The 20,739-nt window shown below is 45.5% G+C and overlaps 1 gene segment (V, D, J or C); it reads left to right on the forward strand.

The window, feature by feature from the left end:
- The window catches only part of LOC134497132 (immunoglobulin heavy variable 3-23-like), a 140,558-nt gene that overhangs the window by 77,641 nt on the left and 42,178 nt on the right, over positions 1-20,739 (forward strand).

The following is a 20,739-nucleotide window of genomic DNA, read 5'->3' on the forward strand; positions in this document are numbered from 1 at the left end:
CAAGGGAACGGGCCCCCCCAAGCCCGTGACTTGGGTGGACCTCCCCCCCCTGGGACTCACCCCCCCTGCCCCGGGCCCACGAGGCAGTAACAAGCGGTCGCCAGCACCCTCCCCCCGCCCCGGGCCCACAGTGGAGTGGCAAGCAAGTCAACAGTGCATCCTGGGGGCAACGCCCAGGAGCACACATAACAAAGGCGACGCACTTAGAATAAAAAAGAAGGGCCCTACCTGGAGATGATAAGCACCCGACCAGCCACGCCTCTCTCCTCGTCGAACTGAGCCAAACAAACAGGGTGTGGCCGGAGCATGCGCACGCCCAGGGGGTGACCTGGGCATGCGCACTAAGAACACACCCTGAGAGGCACGTGGTAGAGGGCGGAACAAAGGGAGGGGCGAAAACTACTCCGGCGGGAAATTCAAAAAAAAAAAAAAAAAACATTTTGACAGCTCTCATGGTAAAAAACCAGAAAACCGGGGGGGGGGGGCACTATTCGGACAGGGGGCAGTATGTCATGAGTGCCGTTGAGCTGAAGACATCAGCGCAATGGCACACATGACAATAACAAGGAAACAGGGGAAGGGGCTCAAGATAAGTAGCCATCAACTTACAAAGACTGAAGGACAAGAGACAATGGCTAAACGGATCGCGAGGCACACCCAAGCTGTTAGCGCTAACGCAACGGAGATCGCCCAGCTGACAGCAATCACCGGAGGAATAGGGAAACCGATGATGGGCGATCCCGGAACGCCAGCGGGGCCTCGCAACCCCTCACCTACCGGCAGGACAGCGTGTTGGACAAAGGGGGGTGACGTAACCGCGAGTGAGGGGGCGCTGACCAGCGCGGGGTATTTAAACCCCGCACCGGCGCGCTCCTGTCACTCTCAGCTTTTTTCCTATACTGTACCTACACTGCGAATAAATCAGAGCCTGTTTCACAGAATCAGCGTCTGAGTATTACTCGGAGGTAGGCAGCGCATGACAGTTTCTGATTCCCATTTCTTAATGCAAGAATCTCCAAGGAAAGATAACAAGATGCCTCCCCTCCTCAGGTTTTCCACCAGGGGGCAGTGTTGCCACACGGAATCACTTTGCATATGTGTGGGGTGGGGGTGGGGGAGGGGAACCAAGGAAGGGTCTGCAGGCCTTGTCTCACTTCGGAGGCATTACTTTTACTCTCATTTTCCTGAGAGACCACTGAAGGCAATTCAAAGAAATTTAACATCCCAAGAGATTACATTCCTCACCATCAAGCCACATCTGAGTTGAGAACAGATGTGCTTTGCTAAATATAGAACAAACTGAATTGTTTGGAAAATGAAAAGTCATTTATTTTTGTTTCTCAGTTCATGGAATAAGTGTAGGATAGCGGGTTTTTTGAGTCTTAGTATGAATTAACTCTGGGCAGTTAAAAACAGATAAGAAGACCATAAAAATGGCCACCCAAAAACATCCCAATATTTGTAATCAGTATGGCTGCTGAGTTAAAAACCAAACCATTAAGAAACATTATACAGGCTTCCAATGATTTATATTCCAACTATCAGACTTGGTTGTGTATGTAAAATTAATTGGGCCTTATGGGTTGGTCTGCATTGACTTAATTTTGGTTTCTTCCAAAGAACGTGGTCAAGGGAAGAACTGTGGGACATCCATTTTGAACTCCAATGTGCCATCCTCTTTATTTGCGGACTGTAACATGGCTATTGGAGGGAATTTCAATGCCTGATTTGTTTCTGTCACCTTAAAACCCTTACATTAAGTGAGGAGCATCTGTCAGAAGCTTTAATTATTCCAGTGTAAAGCTGCCTTTTCATCTACATCCCATGTGTGAAAGATGTGTTTAAATAAATCTATACCTCAATGCACCGAGGGGCTCTTTTATGCTGAGCAATATGTAAATCAGGCCACAATTTCCCCTTTAAAGGAGCCCCAGGGTGTGTCTTTTCAGGCTATATCCACCAACACAAAGTTTGTGCCCTTTCCTGAATCCTTTCCTGTCAAGTCCCCTCTATTCTTTAACGGGAGCAAAAATGATCCTGTGGCTGAATTTGGTTTCCTTCCTAGCAGTCCTCAGAGGTAATTGGTTCCCTCCTCTTCAGGTTCTTTCCAGTTTAATTCTTCCATAAAGGAGAGCTCAGTAAAACAACTTTTATTTTAGGTGTCCTGTCAGAGGCCCAGTTGGTGGAGTCCGGAGGGGACGTGAGGAGGCCTGGAGAGTCCCTCCGTCTCTCCTGCCAAGCCTCCGGGTTCAACTTCGGGGGCTTTTCGATGAGCTGGGTGAGACAGGCCCCTGAAAAAGGGCTGGAATGGGTTGCAAGGATCGATACATCTGCCACTTACTACTCGGACAAAGTCAAGGGACGCTTCACCATCTCCAGGGACAACTCCAAAAGCCAACTCTATCTGCAAATGAACAGCCTGAAGCTGGAGGACTCGGCTGTCTATTACTGTGCAAGACACACACTGAGAGGAAGTGAGTCTGAAGCCTGGCAAAAACTCTCTTTTCCTCTGAGCAGCTCCCCAAGTTGATTCAGTCTCAGAAGGTTGAATATGTTTCTTCACACTGAGAAGCAACTGATAAATCTCCCTGATAGCTTGTGTAATGGTTGCCTAATCCCAAATACTCAGTCTCACAAGCTCGAGCTTAACGATAACTGATTTATTAAAGGACTAGTATGCAAATACAGAGAAAGCTGAGAATGAGCAAAAGCGCGCCAAATACAAACTTAAAAGCCTTGCCTTCAATCCAGTCCCGCCCCAAGCCCCCGTCATCACGCACCCCCTCCCAGGTGCTAGGAACCGTTACACGCGCCTGGGAAAGTAACCTTGAACAGGATAGCAAACCCAAACATACATTCCAAAGATCCAAAACAAAGGAGAGCACAGGAATGGAAAAACCCCGAACGAGCCAAGCGAGTATACACGGAAAATGACTTGACATGTGAAACGTTACAATGTTAACAGAACATTGAAAGGGGAAACATGACAGCTTGTGGAAGCTCAGAGCTGATCTTGGAATAAGCAGTGTGGAATCTGATTAGCACTTTGGTAGGGGAGACAAAGGAAATCTCAGGGCAGGAGAATAAGCAGGATAGTTCTTTAAAAAGTTAAAATTTAATTAGAGGTAGAAATATGTATTTTTTTACCTGCAATTCTTCCTTTGTATCTTTTGCAGTTCAGTCCCCTTTAGTTCTGTCAAGATCACCAACACTCCTCAGTTAAATTCTTTCCTACATGTTGCTTTCTTTCTCATTCCTTCTACCTTAATATGTACTAAATCCCTTTCTTCCTGAACCTCTCCCCTCAGCTGGGCCGAGCCAGGACAGCCAAACTTTGGCAATTGCAGACCTCCCCTTCCACAAGCCCTATGGGTCTATCTATTTTGGACTCTGCAGCTGCTTGGCACTTACTGCTACCACCTTGTATGCACCAGGGGGGTTCCTTGACTGTCATCCTCCCCACTAACTCCCGGGTGTGGGATATGTTAGTATCCTTCAGCCTCTTTCCTTAACAGGGAAATTGAAAGGGGAAAAATAATAATAATGAAAGAACTCCTGTGGCCTGCCATTGTAATTTCAGGCACGTGACTATGAAAAATCTGCCCACAGCTTCTACATTTGATAAGAATATTTTTATTTACTCAGATGTAAATGCATCCTTTGTCGTACGTACTCAGAATTCAACATATCTGCCTTGACTCTTATCAGGGCTTCCCCATCATCTCAAAATTGTTGCAAAGAAATTGATAATGTGAATATTTACTCTTTTATGCAAATATTATCCAATTTTCAATTGTCCCTTGAATTGCATAATATTTATTGCATTCCAGTTTGGAGAATGCACAGTGATGCATTCATCTTTCTCAGCCCACTGAGATTATGTTGGTTAAACAGTATTTTATTGATTCTGACTGTTTGTCTTGCGAGCACCCAACTATTGTGTTTTGCATATCATTCTTAACTGCTTAGTCTGTATTGCTTGAAAAGTGGTTTCATCCACCTAGCAAAATTCAAGGAAAGTCTCATACTTTTTGCTTTGAAGCCACATATCCCCTCTCATTCTGCCTCTCATGTAGCAATCAGGGAATTCTTGGTGCATGCTTGTCTGTCTTAGTTTTATGGTTTGAAATAGGGCATGTTTGATTTCCTCTGTTGTAAATCTACACCTCCTCTATTTAATTATTGAGAAATACTGCCTTAATGGAGGTTCAGATTTCTTTATCCTAAAATTTGTTCAGATTTGGAAGGCTGGTGCACCGAGTGCCTCTTTTATCCTGAAGATAATGTAAATACAGGATAATGTAAATTCAGTTATCGCTTCCATTTTCCCTTAATTGACAAATATCTAATTTGGTGAATGCAAAGTTATTCATTGATCCTTCTCAGTCCACTAAGAGAATGTTGATTAGAAAGTGATTTCTTGATTTTGGTGGACACCACACCACTGTGTTTTGTGTAGCATTATTGGTTGCTTAGTCTACATCAGGTAAACTCAAATTCATCAAGATGCCATAGCAAAAGAAAAATGACTTACCATGCTTTTTTTCAAATCACACATGCCATCTCATTCAGTCTCTAATGTACCATTTAAATAATTCTTGGTGGGTGCTTGTTTATCTTGCTTTTGAGATTTGAAAGGTTGCCAAAGCTCAGTTTGTTTTCTACCTGCTGCTCCTTTTTCATTCCTTCTACATTAATTTACACTCAATCCCCTGATTCCTGAAGCTAATACCCCGCAGCTGGGCAGAGCCAAGAAAGCAAAGCACTGATAGCTTTCTTGGTAGGGTATATTTAAAAAAACTATAATGTGAATGGAGAGAGTGACTCTTTTATCCAAAGGTATGTGTAAATTAAGGGACAGTAGAAAATGGTCCCTTAATTCACATATACCTATTTCATTCCAGTTTGGAGAATTCACAGTGACACATTCATCTTTCTCTTTCCACTGAGACAATATCGGTGATGAAGGGATTTCTTGATTTTGACTGTGTGTCTTGTGGACACCCAGAAATTGTGTTTTGCATATCATTCTTGATTGCTTAGTCTATATCACATGAACATTGGTTTCATCAACAGACCATAGTTAAAGAAAAACCTCTCACACACACATATACACTAACTTTTTTTGTGGGTGAAATCCCATAATTCATCCCATTTTGTTTCTAATGTAGCTATTAAATAATTCTTAGTGGGTGAGTGACAATTTTTGTTTTGAGATTTGAAATAGAGCATGCACAGTCACTTCTTTTATTTCCTCTGTTGTAAATCTGCCCATTTATTTAACTATTTAGAAAACTGATTTGATGTATTTTAGGATTTCTTGGTCATCTCAAAACCTTGTGTGGAACACAGGTTCAAAGAAATTTTGGAGGTCAATGCACCGAGGGCCTCTTTATCCTGAGAACTATGTATATTCAGTTCCAGCTTCTACTTTAATTGGGCCCTAGGAAATGACTAAAAGGGGTCCAATGTATATAGAGATGGAGTTCTACCTGGGAGAGACTTTGAAGAAATTAAAAAAAAATGAAAATGAAATGGAAGACAAACTTATATTTTCCTCCAGGGCTCATTGTCATCAACAAAACCAAATACCTGGATCAGGATGCTCTGCTCATTGTCACTCATGCCTTAGTCACCTCCAGGCTGGACTACTGTTATGCGCTCTACATGGGGCTGCCCTTGAAGAGTATCTGGAAGCTTCAACTGGTGCAGAATGCAATGGTGTGGGCAGTTATGCTACTCCTAGAAAAGCACGTGTTACACCCCTGCTTCGCGAGCTGCATTGGCTGCCAGTCTGCTTTCAGGCCCAATTCAAGGTGCTGGTTTTGACCTGTAAAGCCTTTCATGGCATGGGGCCAGGTTACCTGAGGGACCACCTCCCACCGATTACATCAGCCCGTCCCATTAGATCAAGCAGGGAAGGCCTGTTACGGGTCCCGTCCACCAGAAACTTGCATTTGGTGGGTCCAAGGAGGCAGACCTTCTCTGCTGTGGCTCCCTGTTTGTGGAACATTCTCCTCCATGAAATTAGGTTTGCTCCTTCCCTGCTATCATTTAGGAAGTCCCTCAACACCTGGTGCTGTTGTCAGACTGGGGAGTCTTTGGGAACTGGAGAGACAGTCTTAGATGGCTCTGCTGTGATTGACATTCTTGCTCTCTCCGTGGGATTGGTCTATTTTGAAATTTTTTTTTTTATAATATTTTTTAATAATCACTTTAATCTTTTCATATCAATCTTTTTTAAAAATTTCTTTGCTGTTTTTAATTTAATTGTTGTACGCCACCCAGAGTCACCTTGTGTCAGATGGGCGGCCATATAAATGGGAGCAATGAATAAGTAAATAAATAAATAATGCCAGGAGACACAGCAGAGGCAATGAGGATTATTCTCCTATGAAAAACAAAACGTATCAGATTATCCTGTCTCTTTAGAGTTAAACATGGATGAGAAGAACATGGCAGCCTTGCTTCAATCTAGAACAGTCTCTTTTGGTTGGAGGCGTGCAGTAGGAACCTTGCTGCCACTTGTTAGGGATGCTTTCTACTAAATGACCTCAATGTCAAATCACTCATTCCAGGATTTTTATGATATTTAAGAGGAAAAATAAGAATCCCACCACCCTGGAAAATACAATCCATAATGGAGTAACTCTTCAAAACAAATTTCCTGTCATGAAACAAAAGAGTAATGTAGGCCTACTCACTAAACCGGCTAAGCCTCCTGCTTCATTTGTTCTCAGCAACACTTCCCCTCCAGGAATGGAAGAATGTCCTTGGGAATTAGATGACTCCCTTTCTTCCTCATCACTTACACCAGGGGGTAGCATTGTCACACTCAATCATGCTGGTCATGTGGGGAGAGGTAAGCAGGGAAATAAAACACATCTACACAAATGTGGTCTTATTTCCAAGGCTGATTATAGCTTTTGTTCTTTGCTTCAAAGTTCCCTCAAAAGATCTCTCTCTCTCTCTCTCTCTCTCTCTCTCTCCCTATATATATTTCTCTTTCATAATTCTCACTGTGAAGCCATATCTGAGTTTAAAACAGATGTGATTTCTTCAATATACGTAGAAGAAACTGAATTTTTTGGGGTAATACAAAGGGAGTTATTTATCATTCTCATCAAACCGAGAGAGTAAATTTGGTCATAAAATGACTCTGACTTTGTGAGTTGGGTAGACCCAACTACTATGGCTTACAAATCATTCCTGATGGCTTAGTCACCATTTAATGTATTGGGGGGGGGGTATTTCCACAACAATACGTAAACAATCAGAGTCTAAGGAAGCAGTCTTCTAGCAAACCTCCTAACTCAGATGTACTAGACTTTTTATATCCTGTCTCAAACTCTAATGGGTCTTCCTTAAAAAGACTTCGAGCAAGTTTATTCTCTGTTACTCAAGAATCACTTTTGAGAAGTGGTGACATTTTGCAAATCTTTGTTTTATTTGTGCCTTCATTTTCCACATCCTCTCTAGTTCCTCCTTCAGGCCCTGGGACTTCTCCAGCTTCTCATACTCCTTCTTCCTGATGTTGCTGCACTTGGCACTGGTACGTGTATCACCACCACTGTCTCCTGGTCCTTGTCTACTACCACGATGTCCGGTTGACTGGCCAGTGCCTGCCTGTCTGTCTGGATCTGGAAGTCCCACAGGATCTTAGCCCTGTCTTTCCCCACAACCTTCTGTGGGATCTCCCATCTGGACTTGGGAGGGTCTAGCCCATACGCTGTGCAGATGTTCCTGTACACAAGGCCAGCTACTTGGTTGTGCCGTTCAGTGTCTGCTGTTCCTGCCTGCCTCTTACCCCCTGCCACAGTTGGACTGTCTCTGAGGCCTCTCTGCACAGTCTGCACCAGGGGTCCTGTGTAGTGTGGGAGACCCCTGCTTCTATGGGTCTGGGGCTTATTGCCTGTTCTTGTGCTGCTATGATCAGTGCCTCAGTGCTCTATATAGGGCCTGAAGGAAGAACTAGAGAGAATCTGGAAAGGGAAGGCCAAAGTGGTCCCAGCAGTAGTTTATTCTGAGAAATATGTAAGTATGTAAATTCAGGAACTCCTTTCAGCTTAAATGAACCACAGGCTGCATGCAGAAACACAAAAACTGTGTTTTCTTGGCAACCCATCCCATTCAATGTCACACGGAGGCAAAGATGATATTTTGGTTCAATTTGGCATTCATGCTATCTGTTCTCAGAGCTACATTTTCTCATAGATACCCATCCAGTTTTTCTCTTTTTTCTTCGTAGTTTAAGTACAGCAGATCTCAGCAAGCTCCCTTTCTTTGCAGGCACTCAATTAGAGATCCAACGGGCGGAGTCTCGTAGGGACGTGAAGTGGCTGGAGAATCCCTCTAGCTCTGCTGCCAAGCCTTCGCACCCTGTAGCACCCACAGCATGTGAGAGGGGCTCCTAGGAATGGACTGGAATGGGTTGTGTGGATGCATTACGATGGAGGCGGAATCTACTACTTGGATAAAGTGAAGGGATGCTTCACCGTCTCCTGAGACAACAGCAACAACCGGCTGTTCCTGCAAATGAACAGCTTGAAACCGGAGGACACAGCAGTCTATTGCTACACAACTGACACAGTGAAAGGAAGCACATCTGAAACCAGGCCCAAGAAAAAAAGAAAAAAAAATCTTTCCCAAAAGCAGCTTTCCAAATTCCTTCAGAATTACAAATTTAGGTTCATCAGTGACAAAAGTACTGAAGCAAAGTCTTCAGATAGGAAATTTCATATCATCTAGGATTCTTCTTTCTCTGATCACTGCACTTCTAGAAAAGTAAAGCGAGTTTTAACAGAATCTTCCTTCCTTCCCTCCTCCCTTCCTCCCTTCCCTCCCTCCCTCCCTCCCTTCCCTCCCTCCCTCCCTCCCTTCCTCCCTCCTTCCTCCCCTCACTCCCTCCCTCCCTCCTTCCTTCCCTCCTTCCTACCTCCCTTCCTTCCTTCCTTCCTCCCTTCCTTCCTTCCCTCCTCCCTCCCTTCCTTCCTGCCTGCCTTCCTTCCTGCCTTTCCTCCTTCCTACCTCCCTTCCTTCCCTCCTCCCTTCCTTCCTTCCTGCCTGCCTGCCTTCCTGCCTGCCTTTCCTCCTTCCTTCCGTCCCTCCTTCCTACCTCCCTTCCTTCCTTCCTGCCTGCCTGCCTTCCTTCCTGCCTTTCCTCCTTCCTACCTTCCTTCCTTCCTTCCTTCCTCCCTTCCTTCCTTCCTTCCCTCCTCCCTCCCTTCCTTCCTGCCTGCCTGCCTTCCTTCCTGCCTTTCCTCCTTCCTACCTCCCTTCCTTCCCTCCTCCCTTCCTTACTTCCTGCCTGCCTGCCTTCCTGCCTGCCTTTCCTCCTTCCTCCCTTCCCTCCTTCCTACCTCCCTTCCTTCCTTCCTGCCTGCCTGCCTTCCTTCCTGCCTTTCCTCCTTCCTACCTCCCTTCCTTCCTTCCTTCCTCCCTTCCTTCCTTCCCTCCTCCCTCCCTCCCTTCCTTCCTGCCTGCCTGCCTTCCTTCCTGCCTTTCCTCCTTCCTACCTCCCTTCCTTCCCTCCTCCCTTCCTTCCTTCCTGCCTGCCTGCCTTCCTGCCTGCCTTTCCTCCTTCCTTCCTTCCCTCCTTCCTACCTCCCTTCCTTCCTTCCTGCCTGCCTGCCTTCCTTCCTGCCTTTCCTCCTTCCTACCTCCCTTCCTTCCTTCCTTCCTTCCTCCCTTCCTCCCTTCCCTCCTCCCTCCCTTCCTTCCTGCCTGCCTGCCTTCCTTCCTGCCTTTCCTCCTTCCTACCTCCCTTCCTTCCTCCTCCCTTCCTTCCTTCCCTCCTCCCTCCCTTCCTTCCTGCCTGCCTGCCTTCCTTCCTGCCTTTCCTCCTTCCTACCTTCCTTCCTTCCTTCCTCCCTTCCTTCCTTCCCTCCTCCCTCCCTTCCTTCCTGCCTGCCTGCCTTCCTTCCTGCCTTTCCTCCTTCCTACCTCCCTTCCTTCCCTCCCTCCCTCCCTTCCTCCCTCCTTCCTCCCCTCACTCCCTCCCTCCCTTCCCTCCTTCCTACCTCCCTTCCTTCCTTCCTGCCTGCCTGCCTTCCTTCCTGCCTTTCCTTCTTCCTACCTTCCTTCCTTCCTTCCTTCCTCCCTTCCTTCCTTCCCTCCTCCCTCCCTTCCTTCCTGCCTGCCTGCCTGCCTTCCTTCCTGCCTTTCCTCCTTCCTACCTCCCTTCCTTCCCTCCTCCCTTCCTTCCTTCCTGCCTGTCTGCCTTCCTGCCTGCCTTTCCTCCTTCCTTCCTTCCCTCCTTCCTACCTCCCTTCCTTCCTTCCTCCCTCCTCCCTCCCTTCCTTCCTGCCTGCCTGCCTTCCTTCCTGCCTTTCCTCCTTCCTACCTCCCTTCCTTCCCTCCTCCCTTCCTTCCTTCCTGCCTGCCTGCCTTCCTGCCTGCCTTTCCTCCTTCCTTCCTTCCCTCCTTCCTACCTCCCTTCCTTCCTTCCTTCCCTCCTCCCTTCCTTCCTTCCTGCCTGCCTGCCTTCCTTCCTGCCTTCCTTCCCTCCTCCCTTCCTTCCTTCCTACCTCCCTTCCTTCCTTCCTCCCTTCCTTCCCTCCTCCCTTCCTTCCTTCCTTCCCTCCTCCCTCCCTTCCTTCCTGCCTGCCTGCCTTCCTTCCTGCCTTTCCTCCTTCCTACCTCCCTTCCTTCCCTCCTCCCTTCCTTACTTCCTGCCTGCCTGCCTTCCTGCCTGCCTTTCCTCCTTCCTCCCTTCCCTCCTTCCTACCTCCCTTCCTTCCTTCCTGCCTGCCTGCCTTCCTTCCTGCCTTTCCTCCTTCCTACCTCCATTCCTTCCTTCCTTCCTCCCTTCCTTCCTTCCCTCCTCCCTCCCTCCCTTCCTTCCTGCCTGCCTGCCTTCCTTCCTGCCTTTCCTCCTTCCTACCTCCCTTCCTTCCCTCCTCCCTTCCTTCCTTCCTGCCTGCCTGCCTTCCTGCCTGCCTTTCCTCCTTCCTTCCTTCCCTCCTTCCTACCTCCCTTCCTTCCTTCCTGCCTGCCTGCCTTCCTTCCTGCCTTTCCTCCTTCCTACCTTCCTTCCTTCCTTCCTTCCTCCCTTCCTTCCTTCCCTCCTCCCTCCCTTCCTTCCTGCCTGCCTGCCTTCCTTCCTGCCTTTCCTCCTTCCTACCTCCCTTCCTTCCCTCCTCCCTTCCTTCCTTCCCTCCTCCCTCCCTTCCTTCCTGCCTGCCTGCCTTCCTTCCTGCCTTTCCTCCTTCCTACCTTCCTTCCTTCCTTCCTCCCTTCCTTCCTTCCCTCCTCCCTCCCTTCCTTCCTGCCTGCCTGCCTTCCTTCCTGCCTTTCCTCCTTCCTACCTCCCTTCCTTCCCTCCCTCCCTCCCTTCCTCCCTCCTTCCTCCCCTCACTCCCTCCCTCCCTCCTTCCTTCCCTCCTTCCTACCTCCCTTCCTTCCTTCCTGCCTGCCTGCCTTCCTTCCTGCCTTTCCTTCTTCCTACCTTCCTTCCTTCCTTCCTTCCTCCCTTCCTTCCTTCCCTCCTCCCTCCCTTCCTTCCTGCCTGCCTGCCTTCCTTCCTGCCTTTCCTCCTTCCTACCTCCCTTCCTTCCCTCCTCCCTTCCTTCCTTCCTGCCTGTCTGCCTTCCTGCCTGCCTTTCCTCCTTCCTTCCTTCCCTCCTTCCTACCTCCCTTCCTTCCTTCCTTCCCTCCTCCCTCCCTTCCTTCCTGCCTGCCTGCCTTCCTTCCTGCCTTTCCTCCTTCCTACCTCCCTTCCTTCCCTCCTCCCTTCCTTCCTTCCTGCCTGCCTGCCTTCCTGCCTGCCTTTCCTCCTTCCTTCCTTCCCTCCTTCCTACCTCCCTTCCTTCCTTCCTTCCCTCCTCCCTTCCTTCCTTCCTGCCTGCCTGCCTTCCTTCCTGCCTTCCTTCCCTCCTCCCTTCCTTCCTTCCTACCTCCCTTCCTTCCTTCCTCCCTTCCTTCCCTCCTCCCTTCCTTCCTTCCTGCCTTCCTGCATTCCTGCCTTCCTGCATTCCTTCCTTCCCTCCTCCCTTCCTTCCCTCCTTCCTTCCTGCCTTCCTCCCTTCCTTCCTGCCTTCTTCCCTTCCTTCCTGCCTTCCTGCCTCCCTTCCTTCCTGCCTTCCTTCCTGCCTTCCTTCCTTCCTCCCTTCCTTCCTGCCTCCCTTCCTTCCTTCCTGCCTTCCTACCTACCTTCCTTCCTTTTTCAAATAATCTGAACACAATGACTCTATTAACATTTCCAACTCTATTTCTTCTGAGGAAATAAATTGGAAACTTTGTTGTCATCCCACCTTTTTTACAAGACAGACTGAGGTCTCCTGTGGCTCAGTCATCTCCCTTCAGCCTCCTTTCCCCTATTAGAATAGAAGGATCAGAGGGTAGAAGCTGTGCCGTCCTCCACCTGTTTGGAAGTAGGGGGCAGCTCTCGTCTGAAAAATCCCGCTGAATCTGGAGCAGATCCCACGGCTGTACAGTATTCCCCTTGGATTTCATTTCGGAGACAGGTTATTTCCCGAGTTCTTTCCTGTAACTTCCTGAAATTGCTCAGTTCTCTCTGTAAATCAAGGGAAAAAAAGCAAAAACAGTTCACCTCCTAAGTTCAACTGAACTGATTTTAGGGTGCAGTGGGATTTATTCCCCTTTCTCAGTCCACTGAAAGAATGTGTGATTTTTTTTTTTTTCATTTTTGACTTTCTGAGTTGGGGGAACTAACCAAGAATGGACAGCAATTCATGCCTTTTCCTGTACGTTGAGGTCCAACTCTTATTAACTCGTAAAAATGTACAAATCTAATTAAGAAAACAAATCATACTTATGTAAAAAATGGTTTGCAAAATTTGGAAACCCCGTTGCAGTGTTCCTGTTTATTTTAATGTTCTCACCCCAACTAAATAGTGTTGGATTAGCATTTTTCTATTTGGCTTCGAAAAGTAGGTTTTTGGAAAAGCTTTCCTTAATTGATGAGACAATATAATACATTATTTTACCACGTTAAAGAAATCTCCCTTTGGTCCTGCATAATCATTCATGTCCTCGCTCTCTGTCACTATAAGTACTTGCAAATTGTCTCCAAAAGACATCTTCAATATTTGTCCATGGAACGGAGAAGAAAAAAGGAGTGAGAGGCTCTTTTATTTTGAGGGATATGTAAATCACACGACAACTTCCTTTTTAAATAAGCCAGAGCACCTTCCTCCCCAGGCTGCAAGCAGAAACATAACGGGGAGATGTGTATCTGAATGTTTTCCATATAATCGGCCTTGAATCATCCATGTGAACAAAAATGATACTTGGATTATATTTAATATTTGTACTACCAGTTCTTGGAGGTAAATTTTCTCATACATCCACCAGTGTCTTCCATTTCTCTCAATTTATATGCCACAGAAGTCATTCTGCTAATGCTTTTCTTTCAGGTGCCCAATCTGAGCTCCAGTTGGTGGATTCTGGAAGGGATGTGAGAAGGCCAGGAGAGTCCTTCCACCTCTCCTGCCAGGCTTCTGGCTTCAACGTTGGCAGCCACGACATGGACTGAGTGAGACAGGCCCCAGGAAAAGGACTGGAATGGGTTGCAGGTATCGATGGAGGTGGAGGAACCTACTACTCAGACAAAGTGAAGGGACGCTTCACCATCTCCAGGGACTATGCCAAGAACCAGCTGCATCTGCAAATGAACAGCCTGAAACCAGAAGACACAGCAGTCTATTACTGTGTGAGAGAGACACACAGTGAGAGGAAGTGAATCTGAAGCCAACCAAGAACCCTTTTTTCCCACAGAACATAAGCTGATATTGCTCATGAAACAAAAATTTGAATTTATTAATGAGAACACCTATGTCCTATCACTCTCTCTCTCCCTTCCTCCCTACCTTCCTCTCTCCTTTTCTTCTCACATTCTTTCTCCAAATTTCCTCCCTCCCTCCCAAATACAGATATTCTAACATTTGCTTTTGGAAAATGGAATATTAAGTGTGTACTTAAGTATTAAAAGTAGAGAAACTCTCTTGTTAGGCAAATTACCACAGATGTATAGAAGGAACCGGCATCCTCTGGACAGTTGAAAAAAATAAATATGGTGACCATGACTTCAGTTGGAAACTTGAATGAAAACATAAATAAAAATAGGACAGAGAAGCCCCAAGTTGCAAGATTCAGAACTGGGAAATGTCATTTAATGGTGCAAATAGAGGTGAATCCACACCACATTACACACTGCAGTGGAGTACATTGCCACATGTATTATTAGTAACTGTGTAGTTAAGACTTACAATCCAAATCCCTTGATGACCTTGTTTGATGATCTTGATCCTTTAGCTGTTAAACCAGTAACTCCAAGCACAAGCTATTAAGGACATGAACAGCTCTTTATTAAAGCTAGTGATCCATTATACGTCAAAGATTCGAGTGAAGGAAGCCCACGCAACCAACAGCTTAAAGTGTCAGGATCCCCCGCCCCCATCAGCAATCCTCCCTTTCCCTCACAGTTCCAGGTCTTTCCCAGTCTGAATCACTCAACTCAATAATCGTTCCCTTGGACCTATCTTTGGTGCTGAATTTCTCACTGCAGTACTTTGATCTTCGCAGCATGGTGGCTTTGTGACTGCGCATACACACACACACACGTGTTAGCATTCCCACCTACTCTGCAAGTCTGGCGATTTCTCACCAATTACTCCCATTGCCCTGTTTTTATAGATTGGCATAGATTCCTTCCTGGTGCCATGGCAGGATATACAATCCTGACATCTCGTTCAGCAGTGAAAAGTCTCCTCCTCTGCTTCTTTCAAGAGGGCAACAGATGTATAAAGGCCACATAGTTCTCCTGACCATGAAAGACATATGAGATAGTCCTCACGGTGCTCTTCTTTGGTTTCCACTGTGAAGCTCACCGTTTCTCTAGCTCTAGGCTTGAGATTCAAAAGAGATACAACGGAGGCACACATTTTAGTACTCATTCTTTGACAGTCTGTTTTCCCTAAACTCCCTAAGACTTCACCAATGTCAAAGTGTTGCTCCTTTTGGAAGCAAACTGAATTACTTAGGCTCTGTAAGACTCTTCTTCTCTCTTGCCCAGATAACAGAAAAGAGTGGAAAAACATCGAGGCTCACAGCACCTTGGATTTAAAGGGTTCCATCCAGAGAAGGGCCCAAGTTAAAGGCATAGAATTTCTACTGGGAATTGTTGACTCCTCCAGCTGCTTTTTTTGAGAGTTCAGTAGAGACTAAAATAGTCCCTAGAGACTGAAATAGAACTGGTTCTTGAGAGTTTGGTTCCCCACAATTCCTTAACCTTTCCTCAAGTCGCATTTTCTATGGAAATTTAAAGTTCTCCCTTGTATCCAGAGGCCCCTTCTGAGTCTGTTTTTAAAAAATTGTAAAATGCAGTATGTCTCTTTAACAGTGTCCAATGCAAAGTGGAAGTTGGAGGGGAAGGGAGGGGGAAAATGCCTGGAGAATCCATCTTTCCTGTCCAGCCTCTGGCTTAACCTTCAGCAGTGATAGGGGGAGCCAACTTTCTGGAAAAGTCATGGAATGGGTGGTGCCAACTTGGGTTCCCTGCTCAGATGCAGGGATACTTCATCGTCTCCAGGGTGAATTCTAACAGCCGGTTCTATCGGCAGATGAACAGCCTAAAACCTGAGGACACAAAAATATATTACTGTGCAAGGGACAGAAGCCAAGAAGTGAATCAAAAGCCAAGCAAAAAGCCAATGGGGGTGGTGAGAATCCTTGATGAAATCTTTCCAAGTCCATTGAGTAAGAATTGTATCTTAGAATTTATAAGAACCAAGTGAAACTATGCTTCACTTTTCAGACCAAACTTCCTCAGATGTCAATTTTTGCATATTAACAAAGAAACAAACAAACAAACAAAAGATTAAGCAAGCAAAAGAGAACATTGAAGAAAAGCCTTCCATTGTCTTTTCCTCAATAACAGTTTTCCTCCCCTCAAGTGTATGGCTTTTGTGTCTTTTTCTACAGGGCATTTTGAAAGAAGTCCAAGTTAAAGAACACATGGCCTGTTTATTTCCAGGCGTATGTAAATCTGGGGGCAGCCTCCTCTTTAAATGAGCCGTGTCATTTTTCTTAGGCAAAACCCACCCACATAAACTGGGGGATGCTTCCCAGTTGATTGCGTTCCTAGCTTCTCAGAGAGTGGACATGTTATTTTGGTCAAAATCCTTGCTCTTACTCGGTGTTCTTGCAGGTGATTTCTCAACTATATGCAGAGTTTTTTTTATTATTCTTATTTTTCTAGTAACATTCAACAGGTCTCACTGAATTATTTTCCTTTCCAGGTGCCCATTCAGAGGTTCAGCTGACTGAGTCTGGTGGGGATGTGAGAAGACCCGGAGAGTCCCTTCTTCTCTCCTGCCAAGCCTCTGGCGTCACCTTCAGTGACTACAGCATGCATTGGTTGAGACAGGCTCATGGGAAAGGGTTGGAATGGGTTGCACATATACGCTATGATTCCACATCTTTTCACTACTCAGACAAGGTGAAGGGGTGCTTCACCATCTCCAAAGAGAATGCCAAGGACCAGCTGCATCTGCAGATGAACAGCCTGAAACCTGAAGACACAGCTGTCTATTACTGTGTAAGAGACACAGTGAGAGGAAGTCAAGCAAAAACCATCTCTTCCTCTGAGTAGCTCTCCAAGTTAACTCATGAAAAAGATGTTGAATTGGTTCACTAGAATTAAGAATCCTACAGTCTTGAATTAACCAAATGATTAAGTGCCATCTAGGTTGGTATCACGTGTTAGTGACCACATAGACAAATTTTCTCCAGGATGGTCCGTCCTCAATGGGGTCCTTCAGATCTTCCAATGGAGCACCCATTACCACAGTCATTGAGTCTCTCCACCTTGCTGCTGTTCATCATCTTCCTCTTTCTTTCCACCTTTCCTGCTCTATAGACTTCTTAGACTTCTGGAAATAACACATGTGCATCCATGTTGAGCTATTACTGAGAGGTAATTCACCAAGGAAAAACCCTTGCTGACCTGCTAAACATGTCTTCCAGCAGAACTAGATGGGGGAATGCAAATCTGAAGCTAAGCAGAACACTTTGTTCTCCTCAAAGCTCCATTCCTGATTAGTTCAGTCACCTATGTTTGGATTTGCTCATTTCACTGATAAGGAACACCAAAAATGTTATCTCCATATTTTTTTAAAAAATGTTTTTATTTTTTCTCTCTCCCTCCATTTGCAAAGAAAATCAAGAAATGGGATAAAAGAAGTATAGGGATAGATAGTGTTCCTTTCTCTCTCTCCCTCTGTCTCATTGAACAATGTCATTTCTCCCAAATATCGGGATTCATTCATTCATTCATTCATTCATTCATTCATTCATTCACTTTTTTCCTGGATGTGTATCTTTTTGAAGGGACGGAGTCAGAAAAGTGAATGAGAGTGGAAATGATAAAGAAGATCCCCAGAGTATGGAGAGGGATATTTATTGGTGACAAGGGTGTGTATTTTTTTTTTTTGGGGGGGGGGGACTTTCATAGATAGTAAATTACAAAAGAAAATGTGTTGTTTTATATTCCATCTTATCCTACCAAAAACCACATTCATATAATAAAACTAAATGAGAGGAGATAATTAAGAAATAGTAAGAATTATGCTTGTACGCAGAACAACAAAGCAGAACTGTGGTAAAAAAAATCATTTAAAAAATTGATTGTTCTACCAAGTCCAGGGTGAACATAGCAGCCTTGCCTCACTCTGGCTAAAACAGTCCAGTGTTCTTTGGATGTGATGACTTAGAAGATCCAATTCATTCATTTCATGATGGCATAAGGTTTAGGATAAACAATATGGCTCCTCTGCCCCAACTCCAAAAGTATCTGGATCAGTCCAACCCTGTTTAGATCTCATGGAGTTCAGACGTTTCTTCCCAGACTCACTTCCCCTCTTATAATGCCAGTATCTCCTTCAAGAACCTGGCCAGAAGCTGTCCCTCCCCATCTTTCACAGCAGGGCTCACTCTGTCAGGGAGAACCCTACTGGCCACGGCGGGAGGGGAAGCGGATAAAAGCAGACGAGGTTTCATTTAGGAGCCTGGTCCTTTTCTCTGCTGCCTGCTTGAAGATTCATAGAAGTAGTTGCAAGATAGTTTAACTCCTCCAAAGAGGACAACCCCTCCATAAAACCCTGGATGGTTCCTCTCTAGTCCTTTTGACAGTCTCTTGATGGTTTCTGAGATGATTTTGAGTAATGGCAGTGTTATCCTTTGCATAGTCTGTGTCGGTTGTGCTATAGTGGGTTGAGTGGTCAGGTACATGTTGATAAAGTTGTGTGGGTATCCATCTTGCTGGAAGATGTTGTACGGGTGGCCTGTTTCCTCCCTCTGGTGTCCTGGGTCGCTGCAGTGTGTTTGTAGCCACCTGAATAATGTTCTTACACAGCTCCTCTTGCACCGCTTAATGACCTAACCAAGAAAGGTCAAATCACAAAAGAAGACTAGTGGTGGATGGAAAGCTTGGGCTGGGCTGTTACTTTGGCATTGGAGCACTTGGTGAGTGTGGGTTGTGTTTCGATACACTTGTGTTTCTACTTTGCCTCATTTCCTCTGCTGAGGAGGATATCCAGGAAGGGTAGTGTGTTGTTGTTTTCTTCTTCCCTTGAGAATTTTATTCCTTTGAAGATGTTGATGGTTTCAGGCATCTTCTGTAGCTGTTCCTTTTTTATTATGACAAAGGGGTCACCTACATACCAGACCCATACTTTTGGTTGTACGAGTGGGAGTGCAATAGTTTCTAGACACTGCACTGCAACCTCTGCTATGAGTCCTGAAAATGGTGATCCCATGGGTGTTCCTCTCAATTCTTCATATGTTTGTCCATGAAACTGAAGGTAGGTGGTGAGGCAGAGGTCGATGAGGTCCATGATCCTGGGTATTTTGATCTTAGTGTATTTGGCTAGCTTGGGCGTGTTGTGTAGTACTGCTGCCATGGATTCTTTTGCTAGTCCTGGATCTATGGATGTAAAGAGTGCTGTGACATCAGATGAAACCATAGTTTCATCTTATTCTTTTTTTAGGCCTTTGATTTTCTGGAGGCACTCTAGTGAGGAGTTGATAGAATATCCCCTCCCCTCTGTGAGATGTCTAAGCTTTTTTGTGAGTTCTTTGGCTATGTTGTATGTTGGGGTCCCTGATAATGATACAGTTGGGCAAAGAGGTATGTTGGGTTTTGTATTTTGGGGCATCCATAGAAGCGTGGGAGGATGGGCCCACTGCTTTTCGTCCTTCTTTTGTAATTGGACCTTTCCTGGTTAGGTCATTAAGGGTTCTCCTGATCAGCTTGTATAGTTTCTGTATTGCGTTGGTGTTTACTGGGATGTTGGTCTTTTTGTCCTCCAGTAATTCTTTGGCTTTTTCTATGTATTGTGTTCTGTCCATGATAATCATGGTTTGGCCTTTGTCTGCTGGGAGGGTGGTGAAGGTTTCTTTCTGCAGAGCAAACAGCCAAGCTCAGAGAACACCGAGGACTCCGCAGTTCAGCCCTGGGCTACGTATATTCTCTTCTGTTGGATGATCTTTGGTGCTGAATGGCCATGGTCTAGTTTTCTGTTATCTTGGCACTTCAGATTCAGTCCTCTCTGGAGACTTTTAAATTGGGGCTCCCCTTCCTTTGGATTGAGGCTGGATATCCAGTTATTGGAAAGCTTTTAGTGCATCCTTCACTGAGCAAGGGGTTTACAGAAATGATGAACAGAAAGGTCCTTTCTAACCTCTACATTCCACAATTCTATTAGATTTAGGAGAGACAATAAAAAATACCTACCCCCTCCATCATAATACAGTATTATTTCCCCAAGAGCTAATGAAAGAGGATCTTTAGCTTCCTCACTAGACCTGCTTAACTCTCCTGGAGATCAGCCATTTCTTTCCAGCCTCCCTTACCCTCCAGTAGTACCACCACCTCATTAGAGCATCAGGCTCATCCCTACCTTTCCCACCAGAGGGCAGTATTGTCACACAGCATCTCATGGGTCATGCTGGGTGGGTGGGGGTGGGGAATACAGGCAAGTAAAATGGCTACATATGTGGTTTTAGTTCTGGGGATGATCATTTTCTCAGTTGTTCCATTAAAAACTCACAGAAATTGGTCCTGAGAGAATTCAACATATTGTTCTCTCTATAAAGCCAATTCTAAAGTCATTCCAGACTTTTCCTTTAAATGCGCAACAATCTGATTGTTTTTTTAATTGCAAAGTGATATATTCATCTTTCCAAGCTCATAAACAGAGTGTTGGCTATCACGTGATCTCTCTGATTCTGACTTTGTGACAAGGAGGGACCCAATTTCTCTGCTTTGCAAATCATGATTTAGGGTTTTGTCTCCATCCAATTAAGTCTGTTTTCTTTAAAAAAAACTATAGCAAAGGAAAAGATAGCTTGGCAAATGTTAGGCAACCATGTGTGGTTTTATTTTAAATTAATTCTTGGGAGTTTGTCATTTTAGGTTTTAAAGCTGAATGTAGAAAAGATGAGATATTGTAATACATTGTTTTGCTTAGTCTAACATAAACTTGTCCTTGTCATTCATACAGGATGGAGATGATGATGATGATGATGATGATGATGATGATGATGGTGGTGATGATGGTGGTGATGATGATGGTGGTGATGATGGTGATGATTGTCTTGAATGTTCCTTTGACCAGCCATCTTCTTCAGGTTCTGTGTGCAATGTCTCTGGAAAAAATTGTCAAGGTAAAATGGGTGAGTGACTCTCTTATCTTGAGAGACATGCAAATTCAGGGAGCG

Source organism: Candoia aspera, chromosome 4 (genome assembly GCF_035149785.1).
Source record: "Candoia aspera isolate rCanAsp1 chromosome 4, rCanAsp1.hap2, whole genome shotgun sequence".
NCBI classification, from domain to species: domain Eukaryota; kingdom Metazoa; phylum Chordata; class Lepidosauria; order Squamata; family Boidae; genus Candoia; species Candoia aspera.